The sequence below is a fragment of the Perca fluviatilis genome, chromosome 3 (assembly GCF_010015445.1).
Source record: "Perca fluviatilis chromosome 3, GENO_Pfluv_1.0, whole genome shotgun sequence".
NCBI classification, from domain to species: Eukaryota; Metazoa; Chordata; class Actinopteri; order Perciformes; family Percidae; genus Perca; species Perca fluviatilis.
The window spans coordinates 18139933-18162202 of NC_053114.1; the positions used below are offsets into that span (position 1 = coordinate 18139933).

The following is a 22270-nucleotide window of genomic DNA, read 5'->3' on the forward strand; positions in this document are numbered from 1 at the left end:
ACATCTTTATCAACATTATATTAATGCCTGTACTGCTTCAAAGTCCAATTTAAATACATCAGAACTTTTGTATTTTAGACTGGATACTGAATATGTCTGTCAACAGCAGTAGTTATGGGGCAGGAGTGGTTTCAGACGTTTTCAAATATGATTTAATACTCGCATTAGTACGCTATGATTTAAAAATGAAGTAATCTAATTGTATTCACTTTGTGGTGAACGCAAGCAATTAAACAGAAGGTCTGGAATGTTGCATGTGTCCTTCACTCAAAGGATATAAAAGCAAAATCAACCTATCACCTATCACTTACTGTACAGTATGTACTGAAAGAAATGTGCGAATGATTAGTTAGGCTGGCAGTTTGTCACCCCTGACATCACCCTTAAAATATTTGTTGAAATCATAAGTGAGTATTATTTGTTTCATAATTAACATATGATGAATGTCTTGCTCTGTAATGATAATTCAGTCAGCTGTCTACAAACCATTTTGGGAAAGGGACACAGCTACACGCTAATTTGGTTTGTTTGTTTACTTGTTTGTGTGTGTCTGTGCATGTTGTGATATTTTAAACACCACTGACACGCTGTGCTTTATGCAAGACACTTAATAAGAGGTGGCTTTTTTACTGCAGAAAGATTTTTGTTCACTGAAACTGAAACAAACATTTGATCAAAACCATAAAAGAATGATGAAAGGATTACTTTTAACGAAACAGGTTGTACTGTAGAATCATAAAATCACAGTGCCTGCTCTCCATTTACCAAATAGTTTGAAGTGTGGGTGCCCTGCATATCATCTGAGAAGCTATGAGCAAACAGAGCAGGCAGCCTGGGGAAACAAGGTAAAGAGTAAAAAAGATCAGTTTCATCTTCTCATTTGGAATTCTTGAAATCTGATTTCTTCCACTGCTCTGTGCTCTTTTATTATGCCTCTCTCATCTTCAGTACACCTTTACTTTTATCTCTCCTCAGATCCACTTCTCTGCCTAAAACTATGTCACAGAATAGGAGAAAAAAAGGTCTAGGAAAGGACACAATATGGTCAAAAGAAGATGGTAAGAGGGTAATTAGTGTCCAGATGGCACTCCCTAACTAATAGTCAAAATTATCAGTAATGGGGAAGGTTTGGGATCAGAGCAGAAAGCGGTGAAATCTCATCATGACAGCTAGCTCGTTGCAGGGAACAGCTTCTGATTAGGGTAGAATTGGTTGTAACGAACCAGCAGACAGCCATCTTTAAGCAATCATGTGTCAGGGGTTAAGACATACCAATGGTGTCGATTACATCAATCTCTCCACTCTCTCTTACTCTGTCCCACACACTTAGTTCTTAGTATTCTTATTTCAGCACGGTAATTTAGCAGAATTCTTTGGCATGGTGGTGCTATACATTCTTTTAAATGTAGTACCAAAATATTTCATATTTTGTATGCTAAACTGTCATGACAATATACTGTATGTCCAACACCCTATTTTGGAAGTAGAATGAATGAAGGTTTTCTGGGACATTTGTGCTGTTTTTTTAATTTCTCAAGGAAAGCCTAGACGTTCTACTTTTCTGTCAGTTCCCCCCTATTTACAAAGAAAATAATTTTTTTCCTTTACTTACCTCGACTTACACCTGGCAATAGCCTGATAGTTTTGACTTTAATTGTCATGCAAGTTTTGAGACACCTGAGACCCCAATACAATGGGGCTGCATGGCATTTTGATTGTGTTTCTCCCCCGTCACTCTGGGTGATCTCACAGATAATATCAAGGAGGCGAGACATTTTTCCTTGAAAGTGTTGTTTATTTTATCAATGGTGCGTTGCTGTGTAGAGAGGAATCTGCCGACACTGTTTCTTGATTATAAAGGTTTATTTACATCGAAGAAATCAGCATCATGTACAAGCCCTGCAGAGCTTGGAGAGGACCGTTTCCCAAATCTCTGATGGTCACTCTAAAGTTCTTTGTGTGTGTGCCACATGTGTATATTCCATGAATTGGGGTGGGATCGATAACTAACCAATGGCTTCATGCCAACTGGCTCTGTCTAAGAGTCCATTGATAACGCTTTTTCCAGATGTGTCTTCTGAAACTAGGCTAAAGTTCATCTGGGTTTCTTTGTTACCCAAAGCTTAAATACAAATCATATAGAATATGCAGATACAATAAGATGGCCATATACCTCAAAAGACATGTCGCTTTTCAATTTTTAAAATGTAACTTGCAATGAGGTAAGCACCACCAATACAATTCCATTCACCAACATTGCAGTTGGTTGAAGGCAAAATCTCAGAGACACATATTTCCAAACCCTCACCATGACCCTTGAATATTTCACCCAATTTTGAAAGATAAAGAGAGAGAAGGGGTACAGGGATTCAGGGAAGTAGTGGATTTATTCAGATATATTCAGACAGTCACAAACTTATTTTCCTTAATGTAGTTTTCAAAGTTGAATTACATCATTTATTTCTGCCCTGACTCTACTTTGCTTCACCTGGCAGGTCAATAGGGATTGATTTTGACTGTATAATCCATGCATTATTGAAATGGCGATATCCACTTGGGACTCATGGCGTTCATAGGATTTCACTGTGTGGGCTGCTACACCTGGCAGAGGCCCAGTGCTCAGAGACCTCAGACAGATCCCACACATACACAGGTCAAACACAGATATTTGACACCTCTCTCTCCTCTGGCTTCTCTTCTGAAACATACCTCATCAGAATACAATGAACCTGCTACCTTGAGGTTGTGTTTACACAAATACACACTAAGAGCATGCTTGCACACACAGTTTGTGTAATAATAAAAAAAATTTTATAATAAAAATATTTTTTTATATTTTTTTTTATATAAAAAATTTTTTTTTTTTTATTTATTTTTTTTTTTTTTTTTTATTTTTTTTTTTTTTTTTTATTTTATTTTTATTTTATTTTTAATTTTTATTTTTAAATAAATTTTTTTTTTTTTATTTTTTTTTTTTTTTATAAAAAAAAAAAAACAGTAATAAACAACGCAGCTCTGCATTAAATGAGGTATATTACTTTGGTAGCCAACGAGACAAAGTTTTGCTGTTTTGCACTGTATTATATTTAATTCTCCTAAGACGTTACTGTTGAATGTTTGTTCCAATTAACAAAGTCTCTCATCTCCTCTGTAAATTTGTTGTTTGTGTCAAATACAGGACTCTATGACTCAGGGACAGGAGGGATTTGGCCTGTGCAAGAGAGTTGTATCAAAGCAGAACAGCCCTATGGATGTTGTTGCAATTCCCTATGATTGCCAATTTAAGCCGATCAGTCTCACATGTATTTAATGCCCCTTTAAATGTTTATTTCAAAAGCTTGTTGCTTTCTTTTTCCCATTAATATTTATACCTTTGGGGTGTTGTGTTTACACTTTTGTCTGTGCTTTGTCTACATAGTGAAACCAAGTAAGGATCCCTGGCGTAAGGGTTCAACCAACCATTCTAAGTTACACCAATTTCAGGTTTCTCCTTACTGCCGAGACTCAGTCATACCCCCCATTAACATTATACATAATTATTCTGCATCCGGAATTTATCTCCATTATCCTTATTTATCATTTTCTCTTTTTTGTCTGGCGAAATGCAAAAGCATATTGCCTACATGGCAACTTTCCCTTGTGGTTCATTCAAAATTTCTCTTCCCATATGTTTCTTTATCAAGATGTCACTGGTACAAGGGAAATGAACTGCATTCAATTCCTTACGTCTTAGGCTATTAATATTAATGTTCTGCAGGGAAACAGCTGGTCCGGTCCTCAGTACTTCGGCGCTGTATTTGTAAGCCATCTTGCATCCGTGTGTGTGTTGCTGAATAGTTTTATTGAAAAAAAACTATGCAAAATGTAAACAGCAGCCATTTCAGATGAGTGCACACCATAGAACTGTGAATGTACAGCATGTCTGACCATCTTACACTTAAGTGATTGACCGTTGAAGCATTTATATGGCAATTGGATGTTCCGATTCCTTTCTACCAGTTGCCCTCTTTTCTGCATTTTGCTCCTCTCAGTGACAGCTAAGATTGATAATCAGCATTTATCTGGTGAACGTAGGCTCTATGGGACACACATTCATGCACAGTTGTTCATGTGCCCACCCCCAGACACACACACACACACACACACACACACACACACACACACACACACACACACACACACACACACACACACACACACACACACACACTCTGCTAGTTTGGCAGTTTGCCAGATAGGCTAATTGTGTGGCATCTGACAAGGTCTCAAACCATTGAGTTTTAATCATGATGAAATGATGTTTGCCCCAGCAAGTCGAGGTAAAGCTGCTTTCCTCCGCAGACCATCTAGAGTGCTGATTCAACAGACCTGGATGCATGGTTAATTGGGGGATAGACTGTGGCTGTTTATAATAAAGGGTTATTTGAATTTGAGCTGTATCGCCACTGATTTGGAGGTCAGCGGGTGGCTGTCTCTCAATTTATCCATGCAATTAATGGTGTACCTTTGTATGAGTTGTGTTAACTTTCCTGCTCACATTTGGTTTGTAATGCAATTTACTATAATGGACAGAAAAATTACTGCAAAGCTAACAGGTTTTCCACATGAGCAGCTGGATGAGCTTGAAAACTTCATCGCTGGAAACATGACAATGATCTTATTTTAGTTTCATGAATGACACAGAATACTGCCTTTTCTGTATTTTATAAAATTATTTTTTATTACTTTTGAAATGTTGTTTTCTATTGCAACATATATAACCTCAAAACAAAGCCGCAATTCAGTTTAATGAAACCAGTCCAACATTGTTCATAAAATACCCTTCTGGTCTGCAGCTATTCTCAATAATAACATTCTCTCATAATTCCTCTGGTCCTGACAAACAACACATTCTTTCCATCCTGCACATTGATTCACCCGCTCAGTATATTGTGAAGGCTGTTTTCAGCACTGATGACAACGGAGTGAACTCAGCAGACAGGCGACATTCCTTCTGCAAAAAAAAAAGAGAGAGAGAGAGAGAGAGAGAGAAGACTGGTGGCCTTTACTGGACTCCAATTGTCTAGCCTGAACACATGAAAACCAGGTAAATGTCAGGTGTTGTTAAAGAAAGTCAGAAGCTACATTTCACTCCTTTTATTCCACCTTTTTCCCTCCACCCTCTCCTTTCATCGCCTTCCCTCTCCCCGATGCTGTCTCTCCCAGATAATGTCAGTGCCTCCAGGGTGGGTAGTGCAATGTGATCCTCCCCCCTTCATCTATGCCTCCACGCCCTCTCCCTCTTTATTTCTCTCCTCATCGTCTCCTCTCCACCTTGTTTCTCTGATCTGCTCCTTCTTCCTTTCTGATAAGTCCCAATCTGCCTCTCTCTTTCTCTCTATCTCTCTCCGTCAGAATTTAGAGGGGGATACAAATCACTAAGCTCTGAATGATCTGGCTCTGCTAAAGGTCACAGTCCTAATCATCCAGGATGATTGTGAATGGAACCAGCAGCAGTCATTAGCAGCACTCTGTCTGGAGCCGAACCAAAAAAAGATGACAAGAACATATCGTAGTTTTTGCTCCAGATCAACCGGAGAGAAGGTTAGGCAGTCTGATGAGCAGGCAAGATTTAAAAGGAAAAAATTTATTTTTAATGGCCAACAATAGCAGTCTATTCTAAACATGTTTTGTACCATAGATTAAGTTAAATACATTTTCAATATTTACTTGTTAATTGATAAAATAGAAAGTGGTGTAAAAAAAAAAAAAATCCATAATGGGTGTAGTTTAGCATATTTGCACAGTGAGAAATGACAGGAGCAGAAAAACAGTGCTAAATCATGATGGTAAAAATCATTGAGGGGAGAGATGTAATCAATAATGAATGTGTGGGAGACAAAAACCCAAAGGGCATTTAAAAACATCTCACTGCACACAACAAACTGACAAAACAACAAAAAAGATTATGGCGACAAGCGAAGACAGCGTGGATAACACAATCTGAATTATAACAGAAAGCAGCATGATAAAAAATACTATAACAACAATGAGATACATTTCATATCAAGGGAAAAAAATAATATAAATAAATTCGCCCTAACACTGGAATAAAAAAACATAGGAGATGTGTGTGTGTGGTGATGTATTTGAGAATGTGTGTGCGTTTGTGCGCATGAGGAAGAAAGATAAGAGTTAGAGAGTGTCCGTGAGAGTGACATAGATATACAGTATGAGCTATAAACACAATACCTATAATGTTTTGAGAGTCTTTTTGAGTAGTTAGCTGATAGGGCAAGTACTGACACAGATTCATTCAGTAGATTGTTTCCGGCAGGAGACAATCACGAAAGCGGCACGCTGACAGCTGCAAACCACACGCTTTCTACACGGAGAACACTATCGAAGACAAAGACGCTGAAAGACTATTCTTGTTTTCCCCCAACAGAACTTTTGTTAATACACCTTTAAAACCTGAACTACAACACACCAAGGAGCGGGCTCGCTGAGAAGTAAATGAGGGACGCTAGAAAGCCGAACCAGAGCGGAGGTCGTCTCGACTAGGGCCTGGCTTCAGAACGCGAAACGAAGCAGCGGCTGGGTGAGTCAGTTTAACACAGCCCAACCCCTCTAATTAGGTAGGAAAGTATACACTCATCCAGGCCAGTTTAGGTCTCACCTGCATGTCGCACGCAATTTAGACGTTGTTTTGTTTTCATGAGCAGGTCAATGATTTTTTTTCTTTGTATCTTGTGCTCTACTGCTAGCATTTGCATGAGGACCTGATGACTACTTGTTATCACATAACCACTGTTTTATGCTTAGGTCATGTCATGCCAACTAAACTATATCCGTGACAAATAAGCAAGCTCCATCCATTGATGAAGACTGTAAGATGCAGTTGGGTAAAAACAGCTATGTAGTCAGTGGACCTTGAGTTAAGATGTTTTTGTCAAAGCTTTAAAAATATTTCATGAGGGAAAGAAATGCAGTCAACACGTTTCGGCCTGAAGGATGCACACAGTTACTTTTGCTGAGAAACTCTGCCTATAAACATACCGGTGTTTGTTTACAAGGGAACTCCACAGGGTACTAAGTTTGAAGTCCGACAATGTAACCTACACAGTTCCTCAGAGATTTAGATGCTTGGCATGCCTGCAACAGTGCAGACCACAGACAGAAAGCATCACAGAATAAAAAAAAAAAGCCCTAACCATTTCAGAATACCCAGTAGTTCTTACCAAAACAGCACGGTACTTTGTTCAGAGCTCCTGTCAGCCCAGTGGCAGGCACTTTCACCAGTCTATCACTCAGTCAGCTTTCCAGCGTGCCTCCACTTTCTTCCTGATAGCTCTCTATCAACTCTCTGATGCTATCTATTGCTCCAGCTAGCTATCATTCAATCAGCCCTGCAGCCTATCTTCTCCCTCCTCCACAACCTCCTCGAATCCCCCACATCTCTCTCGTGGTTTCTCTCTCTCTCTCCTGTGAATCGATGAGTTACTGCTGTGCTGAATGTCAGGCTGTCTGACCGAAGACACATTGGCTGCCCAGACTCCAGGGGACAAGCGCTGACTTCATGTCTCCACCTACATTAGCATGATGGTTGTAGCAATGAGTGTGTGTATCGGTTTCTCTGCATGCATGTGTCTGATGAGAGGAGACAATTGATTCTCACCAGTCACTTTCACTTTATTCTTTTCACTGCAATAGTGGAGCAGGGCAGGTAAAGGTCACAGAAGAGTCAGCTCAAGCTCAATGCATACACAGCACAAATATTGCGTTATTGGCCCTCATTTATCAATCTAACGTAGAAACCAGCGCAGATATGAGCGCAGAAATCATCTTACAACAGGCTTGTGATTCATGAAACGTTCGTATCACACCAATCAGAGTGTTAGAATGGTCGTACATTGATAAACGCAGCGGTAATGCAACAATCGTAATTTAAATATCACACCCCAATATATTTTCGGTTTTGAGGCCTCGCCCCTACAATTTAAGAAGTAGAACTTTTCAGAGGTGGGGATTGAAACCCTGATATCTCAGGTTCATTTGCACTAACGTGTACTATTTGGCAGCCTGAAAACTGGTATTAAAGGCTGTAGAAAGAATGCGGAATGGAAAGAGATCACTGATGCGGACAACAGTGTTGCCATAGTAAATCGGACTCCAGCTGAAGTTTATTTAATTTATACATCCTTGACATATGTATGCTATAGTCCTAATAGTAATATACAGGCTTATATTGCGATCTTATAGGCCTCCATGTAGGTGTACCTTTATTTTAATAAACACACAGCGGAGTTCATGCAGTGTCTTTTATTTTACTCGTGTTTTTTTCATGAGTCAGAGTCAGGCAACTGTGAGCTGTGAGGGAGAGCGCGTGTCCTCCGCCCCCCGTGCTGGACAACCACCCCGACCCTGACAGCAGAGGGGCTGGAAAAACAAGCCGAAATATGTTGGTCAATGGCAGAAATAAATTGTTCACTTGTGGACATTAACGACACGTTAAACGAGAAATGAAAACCTGAAGAATAAATAAAAATGTTGCGCATCGTCATGTTTCCTGTATTGAATATCACTGCCAAACATAACGCTATGGGCCCTATTTTAACGATCTGAAACGCAAGTATCAAACGTGAACCGCAAGTAGCTTTGTGGGCGGATCTCGGGCGCTGTTGCTATTATACCGGCGGGATAAATTACTCTTGCACCCGACGCAAATCTAAAATGGGTTGGTCTGAAGTAGCTAGGTGTGGTTTGGGCGTAACGTGCAATAAACCAATCAGAGCGTCATCTCACATTCCCTTTAAGAGCAGGCGCGCTTGTTCCATGGCGGATTGCTATTATGACGGCGGATTTGCCTGCCGTACGCCAGCGGGAGCTGTCCAGGATGCGGCAAAGTAATAAATGCCCATCTTGCGATGTTGCTGTGGCCTCTCGGGCGCATCTCCTCAAGTCTGGAGAGGATTGCTGCAGCCATGGAGCGTGGGCCTCCAAACGCACCACCTGCTCCTGTTGTGCCCCTTCCTCCTACCCCCACTCCATCTCCGTCCACCCGCTCCACCAGGAGCGCATCGCGCATTGCCACTCCCGGACCAGATCCTGCCGGAGTGTCCAATCCCGCAGTAGTTCAACATCACGTCTCCTTAAGTCCTCTAATATTTCCTCATTTATGTCATCAACACATCCATGATTTATGGAAATAGAGAAGCCACAAAGAATGCTGCGATTTTTGAGGACTGTACTGTAAAGTGCCTCCTGATCTATCCAAACACCTGAAGCGCATTTTCAGTAATATTTTTCCTTGTAATTATGTATGGTTTGCAAAAATGGGAACTGCTGCGTCCGTGTAGATGAGAGAAGCAAAGTGTATGCGCGTTGTGCACACGCTACATTATGGCCAAGCATGCGCCCCTAAAATAGCATCTGAATAACGCGCCACTGACTTTAGACTAGTGCCACTGACTTTAGACCAGGTTTTTCCTAGTCTGTGGGGGAATTGTTTTCTGAAACTGCAAAATAGCACCAGGGAACGTTTGCGCCTGAACACGCCTCCTCTTTTCGCTGAACCGCCCCCGGGAGCGCAAATACATTCCCTAATTTACCGATGTGCGTCTGTGGAGGGAAAAGTCCACTGTGCGTTGGGTGCAAAATAGGAATGATACATGTGTCGGTGTACAAAGGCAATTGCGCTAGGTGCAAGATAAGGCCCTATACCTTTTTAAAGTGAGAAATAATATCCTGTCTCCTTCATATAGCCCCAGTTGGGGCTGTGCTGGACACTGCTCTCTGGGCATCGAGTCATCTTAATTGAGCGTCAGCGTCAGTTCTGGCAGGCCAAGTAGTCAAGATGCTGCTAACGCTATTGGCCAACAACACGGCCTCATCAGCTGATCTGCTCCAGCTGAGCTGCATCAGCTGATCTGCATCAGCGCATCAGTTGGTCAACTCCCCTCGCTGCTAAATGGCTACGCTCAAACAGGGCGCCCTATTTAAAGCAGATTCAGTTTGCTCCTAACAGTTTGCTGCTCGCCTCTCTGCCGCCCACCTCCTCCCCGGCTCCTCCTTGTCGTGTATAACGTGGCATTTGCTTTTATGTCATCGTTGCTGCTCTGTTCATGTGGGGGAATAGTTCAGCTCTCCCAGTCCTAAACTGTGTGAACGTTCCCTAATGCTGCTGCTGTCCTCTGACTCTCTGCTATTTCATGGTGCTCATGAAAGGTCAGAGGACTCCATGAACAGAGCCATACCGCCAAAATTTAATTCAGAATTTATCAACTATTGCAATTTATTCATTAAAAATGTCCTAAATCATTTTTATTGTCATGTGTGTTCTTGACTTAATGGACCTGACAGAACTCCATTACTACATTTATGGCACCCTGTTTTCCTGCGCAATGTTGTGCAGAACCCCACAGGCTAAAACAATGTTGCACTTTTTCTGGCATGTATAGTAGGGTCCCCCGCTGATGCAAGTAGAGCTATCTGCCCTTTATCTGATGCAGCACTCCACCATGGCCCGTGTGCGTACGTGTGCACTGTTGTACCGGCACATAGAGGTCTTCTGAAAGAGCCAGATCTGCCATTGGCGATAAGTGATGAACAGATGACTTCTCCTCCTGTTAAACGGATTATATGCAAGTCCACACTGACTCGAAAATTTACGAGTTTAAACTTGATGTGAGATTTGATCGTAGCCTCCGCTCAAGTCCATATTGATAAATGCCGAGCTTTGCGTGGAGATGACCGTACACCAGTTTTATGTTTGTTTTCTGTCGTACGTTTGTTTCGTAAATGAGGGCCATTGTATTTATGTGTGGCAACAAAGGCCATTCATGGCATAATTATGAAACAGACACTCTGAGAATCATCTGACAAGCTGACATAAGATCTTATTGCACTCTTAAGGTGTCGCCGCATATGTGTGCATTTGTGGGCATGTGTGCTAGAACTCACAGAAGCGCCAAGGGGAGTATTTACAGCACAGTTACTGTACATTAATATGATCATACTGTAGAGAAGCAGCTTTCCCATTTGCATCTTTCGTAGACCTTATTTTCACCTGGTATTAAAATCCGATGATCCGAGTGGTCCGATCACAAATGGACAACTCTAAATACAGCTGGAAATGCACTCAGGACTATATTCGGAGGTGGTTTAGGCCACATGTGACCACATTGTTATAGAAGTGAGGCTGTTCTGACCTGGTTTTAACATCTGTCCTGAGTGATTGGACAGCAGGGGTTGTAGCCGATTCTGTGGTCTGTCCCAGGACCATGGTCTCTGGCAGGGACCAGTGGTCACAACCACTAGGGGCGCTAGAGACACTGGTTGCGACCAGCTCCTCAGTGGTCTTCCCTGTGGTCCCTGTGGTCTGTGAAGCGGCTTTAGTATTTTCTCCCCTTTCCTGTCGTTTTGGCAGCACTGTTAGCTAGATAAATGTCAGAGATCACAATCTTTTGTCTATAAAATACACTATATCATATATATTATGATTATTATTGTTATTATTATTGATAATGGAGATCCGTGTGGTCAGGACCAGCTGGTCTCTGGCACGGACGAGCTGGTCTCTGGCACGGACCAGCTGGTCTCTGGCACGGACCAGTGGTCACAACCACTAGGGGCGCTAGAGACACTGGTTGCGACCAGTTATACAGCGGCCATGACCAGCTTCTTACTGGCACAAAGGGAACTAAAATTACTGGTCCTGACCACCTCCTCTGTGATCTGTTCTGTTGTTTGGACCAGTTGAGTGATCTGTGAAATGTTTATTTTTAATACAACTTTTCACGTTTCTCAAAGTGTTTGCAGAGTCTCCTAATGTGAGAAGCCATAATCGTTTGTCTATCCAATGCTATTGATCACTATTATTAATAGAAATCATAATAACAATGATTAAATTATTATTATTAGTCGTAGTTGTATGAGTAGTACTATCGACTATGCAGGTCCGTGTCTTCCATCATCAATGATCACGACCACTTACCCTAACTCTTTTTTGAAGAGAATTGAAGATTAATTTTCAATTGGTTTTTCGATCATGCCATGGCTGCATGGCCACTGCCTTTAAACTAATGAAATGAAGTAAACGGTTGGTGATTCAGTTCCTGGCCAATAAGATGTCATTTCCAATTTTGATGCCAGGTGTGATCATATTGATCATATGCTCATTCTTTTTTTTTTTTTTACAAGTATTTTTATTGCTTTAGAGAAGATACAATATGCAGTGCAACATTACAATGTCAATTATAACAAGACCTCTTTCAATTAACCCCATCCCACCCACAACAAACCCTTGTGCTGAGGAAAGGAAAGCTAAAGAAACAAAAAATAAAAAATAAAAAAAACACCTTTCTTCTATTACTCATGATAGCAAATAGTGTAATCAGTGTGGTTTACAAATCTTAACAGTTATTAAGAGGGACGTGTAGTAAGTCTTTCAAAGTAAGCCAGTAAAGGGTCCCAGTTTTTGTAAAATGTTCTGGTTGATCCTCTAAGAAAGTATTTGATTTTTTCTATTTTTAGAAACATCATAATATCAGAAAGCCATGTGGAGGCTTTTGGTGGTGTAGATGTTTTTGTAGTATTCTCCGTCGTGCTATTAAGGTGACAAAAGCAACAACACTTTCCTTCCCATTGGACATTACAATATCACCCCCTTTTACCCCAAACACGGCCATTGTAGGGCTAGGTTGTAGATCTAAATCAAATGCTTCATTTAAGACCTTAAATATTGAAGCCCAGAACTCTCTCAACCTGGAACATGACCAAAACATGTGAAGTAAATCTGCTCTGTCCATTCTACATCTTTCACAGATGTCATCCATGTCAGAGTATATTTTGGCCAGTTTAACCTTACTGTAGTGCATACGGTGAAGAACTTTAAACTGAATCAAATTCAAACGTGCACAAGAAGCGGTCGCATTCACCCAGCTTAGAGCTCTGTCCCATATAGCATCTGATATATTTATCCCTAACTCTTCTTCCCATTTTGCTTTGATAGACAGTAAAGTGAGATTTGAGACTCATGACTTCACAGAACAACTTAGAGAAATATGCAAAGAGTCTTCCTCTTCCACAAAGCCGAGCCAGATGTTTGATGCCCATGATGTTAAGGCAGAGTTTCAGAGAGTAGAAAACCAAGGATATGGTCATTGATTTTAGGAAAGTATTCCTCCCACCATCTAAGACTTTCATTAAGGGAACTGAAATTGAGTTTGTTGAACAGTACAAGTATCTGGGAACTGTCATTGATAAAAACCTGAAGTTTGATGTGAATTGTGATGCAGTCTGTAAGAAGGGACAGCAACGTTTGTACTTCCTTAGAAGTTAAACATTTAATGTAGATAGGAAAATGAAGTCCTTATTTTATAAATCTTTTATTGAATCAGTTCTTATGTTTGCCATGATTGCTTGGTACGGTAAACTTAATATCAGGGACAAAAACCACCTCAGCCATATTGTAAAGGTGGCTGGTAAGGTGTTTTCACAGTCCCCCTTGATGGTTATCTTTGACCAGCAAGTTCTACGCAAGGCCCGGTCTATATTAGACTGCACAAACCACCCCCTTCGCTCTGAGTTTGTAATACTCCCATCAGGTCGCAGATTTAGAGTACCTCGGTTTAAGACCAGTAGGGGTAAAAACTCCTTTGTCCCATGTGCAATAACTCAGCTTAATTTGCACATGTAATGTAGTACTTGTTTTGTTTTTAGAGATTGTTCCAGTGGTGATAAATTCTGTTGTGTGTATTACACAGGAAATCTTTTTTGTACTCATGTCTTGCATTGTTGCCTCTATTTGTAGGTGGCTTGAATGTGTTTCTTTTTATCTTTCACTTCTGACTGCATATCAAGTTTCCCATTTGGGATAATAAAGTGACTGAAGTGAACTGAACTGAACATAATTGAATTATATGTTAGAGATTTGGCCTCTTAAGGTTAGAGGGGTCTGCAGTACATCCTCGATCTGTGTAAGTAATCTTTGACTTTTATTGTTTTCATTGTTATTCGTCGAGATATGCTTACGTGATGAGACTCTTTTTAGATTTGAGCCATCTTGTGTGTCTTTGACTATAGCCTAACTGAAATGTCATTGAATATAAGCCCCAAATGTATAATAATAATAATAATAATAATAAGAAGAAGAAGAAGAAGAAGAAGAAGAAGAAGAAGAAGAAGAAGAAGAAGAAGAAGAAGAAATGTAATAGTAATAAATAGCTTATAAAGCCACAAGAGGCCCTATCAGGACCCATTGGCCAATCAGAAAATAGCATCTCTTTATGTGTGTATATATATATATATATATATATATATATATATATATATATATATATATATATATATATATAAAGAGAGAGAGCAAGAGAGGATAATAGTTTCTTTAAAGCACTTTCAGTGCCCAGAAAAGTCCTATATAATTCCAACCCATTATTTTATGTTTATAATCTGTCCTCTTCCTTGTTTATTTTTTCCTATGTTGTCATGAACTTAAATGTTTTCTATTATGCAGGCCACAATTGACATCCTGGCGAGATTTGAGGGTTTTCCAGATTTTATCCAGAAAAAATCCTTTGAACGATCAGGTGATCAGGTGCTGGATGAAGATGATTCGACTGTTACTTTTGTTACTGTACTGTATGCTACTTAAGTTGAATTTTTAATTGAACTTTTACATTTTTGTATTTCATTTGATGTTGCTTTGTCAGTCAACTCAAAATGTTTCCTCCACTACCTGTATTTGATACAAAGGGTAATGTGACAAGCTTTTAAAATGCAAAACATTGGTAAAGTTTAAACCAGTCAGGAAGACATGGACCTGCATAGTCGATAGTACTACTCATACAACTACGACTAATAATAATTTAATCATTGTTATTATGATTTCTATTAATAATAGTGATCAATAGCATTGGATAGACAAACGATTATGGCTTCTCACATTAGGCGATTCTACTCACGCTTTGAGAAACGTGAAAAGTTGTATTAAAAATAAACACTTCACAGATCACTCAACTGGTCCAAACAGCAGAACAGATCACAGAGGAGGTGGTCAGGACCAGTAATTTTAGTTCCCTTTGTGCCAGTAAGAAGCTGGTCATGACCGCTGTGCCACTGGTCGCAACCAGTGTCTCTAGCGCCCCTAGTGGTTGTGACCATTGGTCCGTGGCAGAGACCAGCCGGTCCGTGCCAGAGAACAGCTGGTCCTGACCACACGGATCTCCATTATCAATAATAATAACAATAATAATCATAATATATATGATATAGTGTATTTTATAGACAAAAGATTGTGATCTCTGACATTTATCTAGCTAACAGTGCTGCCAAAACGACAGGAAAGGGGAGAAAATACTAAAGCCGCTTCACAGACCACAGGGACCACAGGGAAGACCACTGAGGAGCTGGTCGCGACCAGTGTCTCTAGCGCCCCTAGTGGTTGTGACCACTGGTCCCTGCCAGAAACCACTGGTCCCAGGACAGACCACAGAATCGGCTACAACCCCCTCTCTGATTGGATCACAAGTGGACAGCTCTAGGTGCGTGTGTTTTCACCTGTCTGTAGAATGTGTCCCCAAATGCGTCTTGAGTAACAACTTATGATCGAATCTCACTTCCCCCCGCTCCTTAATATGGCCCAGGACGCATTGTTATTCTCACAGCTGTTAGAATGTGGACATAAGCAGCTCAAACCACCTCTGAATGGGGTTTTTAAGATCCTATATCAATGTGTCCTCAGAGAGTTTTCACCTGTACTTAGAGCTGTCCACTTGTGATCCGATCACTCAGGATGGTTGTTACTGCCAGTTGAGATAGGATCAGTGTGTTCTACAGTATGGGCCACATTAAGGACCGCCTACTCAACTGTGAGTGGAACTATTTACTCATTCAAAGTATTTATCATGTCAAAGAAACCACTGAGAGTGAATATCATACTATTGGGGATGTGTTTTTGTTCCGGTGCTGCCTGCTCTTATATTCCCTGCTGTCTGGAACTCTGTGCCCCGCTGGTTGCCTGGAGAAGGCAGCCGTCAGTATACAATTACCAGTGTTGAGCAGTTACGCATTACTTAGTAATAAATTACTGTAATATGTTTACTTTCCAAAGTAACGAGTAGTCTAAGGGACTACAATTTCCAAAACAGTTACTATGGTTATGGAAATCTATTAATTATATTATATATACAGTATATATACATATTATATTAATACAGACATTCCTGTTCTTACATTCTTTTTTTGCTAATTAGAAGCCAGTGAGCCTGAGGCCCCATTTACACGAAGTGAAGACGCAGATATTTTCCTGCGGTTTGGCCTCTCATTTACACGAAAACCCTGTTTTTATCACAGAAAACGATTATTTCTAAAAACTCCGGCCAACGTGGAGATTTTGGAAATCTTCGTTTGCACGTTTGCATGTAAACTGAGACAAACGGAGGTTTAGGCAGCCGAGAGAGAGAAAGAGGACGTGATTGGTTGCTGTTGTTGCTATTGTTGGGATTCTGATAACGCTAACGTGGGCTTGAGCTTCTCGTTACACTGCCACCTACAGGCCTGGCGTGCTCTTGACTGCATTGACGGCATATATATACACGGGTACATATAAACAAACACTTTTCTGAAAACCGAGAGGTTGAAATGTCCGTTTATGAAAATAGCCGGCCACGTGTAAACGTAGCATGAGTGGTTAAATCTGTGGCTTTAAAATGGTTTAATTTCCTATAAATTCTTTACAATTAAAGCCCCCGTTATTTAAAAGCTTTTATTGTGAATCAGCAAAATCAGGAATTATTATGTTTATATTGTCATTAGCAGTTACTTAACCCAACTTCTATAAGCAAACATGAAATGTAAAATAACTTTTTTAAGGCCTCATTCTCTCCTGCCTGACAGACTGTGGGCAGCGCTATTTCATTAGTCATCGTACGTTTCCAACGTATGATTTATGTGAGTGTAACAACTGAGAGGCCGTATAGGAGGTAATTCATACTTCTGTCTTACACACACTATCATAATCTTGCATATACACCACTATACAACACACACTTAAAATTTACATATTTATGAGTATAGTTGTGTATGTGAAGTGTAGTAGTGTGTGTGAGAGTATAGTAGTGTATGTGAGAGTATAGTGTGTGTGTGAGAGAGTATAGTAGTGTGTGTGAGAGAGTATAGTAGTATATGTGAGAGGTATAGTAGTGTGTGTGAGAGTATAGTAGTATATGTGAGAGGTATAGTAGTGTATGTGAGAGATAAATGAGTTATATGTGTGTATAGTATTTAGATATATTAAAAGTTGTTGATCAATCAGGAGACAGTAAATTCTCACTTCCTCATTGGCTAAAGGGGCCATTAAATTATATTTTGGGCTTGCTGCTTTGAAAGTACAGTAGCACCAACCAGAGAACAAGATCAAATCAAGCAGCAGAAACTTTAAGGAAAAAAACAACCTTTTGGACAAAAACATTTATTCTTATTTTATTTAGTTTCTTTTTCAAGTCAGTTATTGTTTGTGAAGTATATGGTTATGAGGAAAACATTGCTATTTTTTCACTGATACACTGTGGTGTGTTCAGAGAATTGTGAGGTAAACTGACAATTTGGGCATGAAAGTGTCATTTTGAAAGATAATTTCTGAGCTCAATGGTTATACTTGACATCTCTTTCTTGCTCTTGATTAACCAGCAGTTTGAAGAGGATGCCAATCAGGGAAGCTTTGGTGTAGAGCTGAAGATCTTTGTCCGAACCCGACGGGACCTTAATTTCTATCTTTTACACGGGCTTCGGGGTTGCTGTATAACAGTGCAGAGCAATGCAAACATTTTAGTTAGGATACAACGCTGAAATGAATGAAGCCCCGCCCCCAAAGTACATTTGAGACTTCAATGTTGTTGTTCCAGAAAATACTTTATTTTCAATTAAACAGTTATGAACAGAATTCTAGAAACTGTAACCCACTACAATACATTCAATTATTTTTGAGCCTAGTACTCTATCAGTGGCAACTTCATTAGTGTCAACAATTAATAAAGGTTATAAAACATTGACAAGTTCTTCATCAAATGATTATTCATTCAATTGTTAAACAAACATTATAATGTATTAGAAATGTGAGTTATTACAACATCTCTTCAATATAATTCACCAACAATAATAATGTATATTAATTCTATAATTATCAAAAATACTTAAAATCCTCTTCAACGGACCCGCAGTAATGCATGTGTTTGCGGTGGTAAATGGGTCTGAGCACTCATGAGAAACACAATAGAAGGGGAATAATTTGTCCACAATATTGCAAGGGTTCCTCTTGCTCTAAAAAAATACACAAAGAACACCAAAAATAAATTAAACCTAGCATGTAGAAAACTTTTAAAAAAAAAACACAAAAAAAAAAAAAAAACCAAGTACACTACTAACTACTCACTACATGCTATACTCTCACCACACACTACTATACTCTCACATACCACAACCCTCTCACATACATAAATTATATAGGTTTTTGAGATATGTAAATTGATAGTGTGTAAGACAGAAGTATGAATTACCTCCTATACGGCCTCTCATAGAAATGTGTATACACACACACACACACACACACACACACACACACACACACACACACAACCAGCCTACTGGTGCAAACGGAAATTATGTACATGTTTATTTGCATATAGAGTGGATCACAAGTGCTCAGATCAGGATGCATTTGGAGACACATTCTACTGCCAGGTGTTAACACACATATTTAGAGCTGTCCACTTGTTATCAGATCACTCAGATCAGATTTTAATACCAGGTGGAAATGCAGCCTTACTTTCTTTCTACTCTTTTTCTACAACCACAACATAATGACCAACCTGTTCCACCCATTTAACTGACTCAAATAAACACAGACACTTTTTGATTACCTGAGTGCTAATTTGGGCCTTGCACAGTGCTCAAAAGTACTTTCTTTGTCATTTTGACATTCTCTGTGTGTGATCCAAGCTGAAACTCCATTAACCGTTCCCAATATAGACTCACTTTCACTTTCCCCAACCGTGTTCATGGAGAAGACTGAAAGAGATTGCTGCAGTGGAAATTTGAACAGTACGTGAAATAATATCTACCTGTAAAAGAAGCAAACCCAGTAAAATGTCTTGATATAATATGACATTTTTCAATTGTATATAATTTGTTTAAAGCTGAACTAATCATGTGTTCAATAATAACAATGGATCTAAATGACTTATTTGCAAAGCTCTCCTTGATGATCCCACGGACATCTTTCAGCTTATTGTTTTGATTTTCAAACACCTCTCTTATCAACTTCGTTTCCGTCTGCAGCAGGCATCTGTATTCAGTGAAAAAGTTCTGATAAACCCACTGTATGCCAGAAAGACAAAGTTAGCAACTAGCTGGTGTACATAAAGGAGTAGCAAAAGAGCCAGATATTTCCCTCAAGAGCATTGTTCTCCAACACATTCTCCATAACAACTTTATGAGGTGATAATAATGTTTTGTTCACAGCTTGTTCCAAAAAGAATCAATTAATGCAGTTTTTAATGCATCTTGTTTCATAAGCAAATTCATTTTTTCAAACACTTGTAGATATTTGCTCTTTTTGAGTTATTTTTATTTCCTTTCTCTGTTACTTTGAAACTCAACCTCAGAATAAATATGAGGATCTTCTGTCAATTCCCATTGTTTCCCACATGTGTCAAAGGAACGGCTTGCATAGCACCTGCTGAAAAAAACAAACCAGTGTTACCTGGGGAAAGCCACACTGGATGAGGCAATGTCTATCTCTGCTGGTGACATTCCTGTGTCCCTTTTCCCCTCCCTCCCTTTTCTTTCTTCCTCTACTTCACCACACACACACACACACACACCACACACACACATCCCTGCCACACACACCCCTGCTACACTTGAAGTCACCAAAGGTCAACCTCTTTAATCTCAACTGACACAATCGTTATTGGATTCTCCTCCGCACTTCTAATGAATATGGATACACATACATACATAGGCAAGCTGGTGTACATGTGCGTGCACACACTCACATTTGCTCACCCTCCATTTCTATTTGTTGACACCACCTACCGTACACGTAGATGCATATTGTTGCTATTACCCTTGTGCTGTGGTGTAGTCCCCCCAAAATCGCACACACCCGTCCACCCCGTAAGCACCACCACACTCAATAACACATACAGTACATGCATTTGCACATAATTAAGGGCATTCCAAATGACTGGGTATGTGTTATCAGAATACTTACCCCGTACATTTACTACCAACTTTACTCTCTGCACTGATCGCGAACAGCTGTCTGCTCTGAGCAGCACAAAACTATGTTGTTACAAATCCTTGCACATTTCTAAGTGGGTATACAGAAATCCTGGAGCTTTCTTTGTGGGTATAGGGCGTACACCTGCGTAACGTAGACTATACTATTGTAGGGCGGTTACAAAAATTCTAAATTCAAACCTATGTCTTTTACAGAAGGAATATTGGAACATCATTTTTTAAAGATTATTTTATTGGGCTTTTCCACCTTTAATTTTGACAGGACAGCTAGGTGAGAAAGACATGCAGGAAATCGTCACAGGTCGGATTTGAACCCTGGACCTCTGCGTCGAGGCATAAACCTCTCAGTATATGTGCCCTGCTCTACCCACTGAACCAACCCGGCCACAGGAGCATCATTTTTGGCCAAGATTGACAGCCCTACACTACTGCCCTTGTGACTTGCAGGCAATCAAAGCATAAAATGTGTCTTCACTGATACTTCTGCTGCTGAAATGTTTTATCAAGAGAAATAGCATTCTCAGTCAGATGTAAAGTCGTGATAGCTTTAATTTCACACATGTGTGGGCACAATGGATGTGAGCGTGGTGGTGTGCACCACGGGGAATATGAAACATATTTGTTTCTTTCCTTTTCAGCAGAGCAGAGTCTTGACAGTTACGGATCACTCAGGCTCCATTGAGTCACTGCGGTCATAATGTCAGCCTAGGGCTGCACAATATGACCTAAAATCAAAATCACGATTAATTGCACATTTTACCTCGATAACGATAAATAAACGATAATTAATCACGTTGTTCTTAATCATCTTTTCTGAAGCAAAATGTTTCCAGACAAGGGACACTGCTCAGTTGCTCAGTTGACTCGGACTCTGTGTTTGAGTTGTCCTCCATTATGCTTTCCATGCGGCTGACTGGATGAGCCAAGTGGCGTGTTATCTGTACGCATTTTGAGCGCCGTATACAGCGGACGGGTTGGGTTTAGGAAATGAAGAACCGGTTGGGTTTAGTAAAAGAAGAAAGCTACGGTTGGGTTTAGGAAACATGACACGCAGGTTGGGTTTAGGAAAAGAAGAACCGGTTAGGTTTAGAAAAAGAAGAACACGGTTGGATTTAGGAAAAGAACAAAGCGACGGATGACTTTAGGAAACGTGACAAACACAGGACACGAAGGAAACGTGACACGTGGGACACAATCCCCGGTCTCCTGGGTGAAAGTCCTGTGTTTGACCCATCCACCACCTGGACCAATCTCCCTATGCGGATTTTCGCCCTTTCATACTACTCGCTACGGCGTAAATTCACACGCAATCGCAAGGTAATGTAAGTCAATGGAGGCCAAACGGCGTTGATAATCACGCCAAAAAGCGAGTATGCGTCTTGATAACATGCCAAAATGGCATACGAATTGGCGTGTCATACATACGCCACTTCATGAGATCAGTCTGTCTTAACCTATCACAGCTAATCCCGGAGCCTACAAGACCAAACCTAAAAAACCTCTGAACTCAACGTTGTTGGATTTAATTCTATCCAATAAAAGTAATAAAAAGCATTTTCTGCCGGTGTATTTGACCTTGGAATTAGTGATCACTGCCCGGTGGCCTGTATCAGGAGTATTCGCCTAAAGAGATCCCCAGCCCAAATTACTGTAAAGCACCGCTTTAAAATTTTTAATGAACAAGCCTTTTTAAATGATCTCCATCATAGTGATAGTCATCGTACATGTGAAATTCTAGATACTGAGTTGGTTTTGGACTATTTAATCAAGACCTTTCTCTCAGCCATAAACAAACATGCTCCTTTTAAAAAGCACCAAGTAAAAAAATAGATCGAACCGCTGGTTTACCACTGACGTATCTAAATGTATTAATGGAGAGAAACAAACCCTGGTCCCTTACTAGAGGCTCTGGCAGTAATTCCGATTGGACGGTTTTTAGACAACTCAGAAACAGGTGCACATCTATGGTGAGGGAAGCCAAATCTGA

At 40.1% G+C, this 22270-nt stretch overlaps 1 long non-coding RNA gene across 1 annotated transcript in view; it reads left to right on the plus strand.

The window, feature by feature from the left end:
* LOC120555993 overlaps positions 1-22270 on the plus strand; it is a 176374-nt gene that overhangs the window by 135105 nt on the left and 18999 nt on the right. The window contains exon 3 of the long non-coding RNA XR_005638782.1: positions 6428-6580. This is a non-coding gene — a long non-coding RNA (uncharacterized LOC120555993). The remainder of the gene's footprint in view (positions 1-6427; positions 6581-22270) is intronic.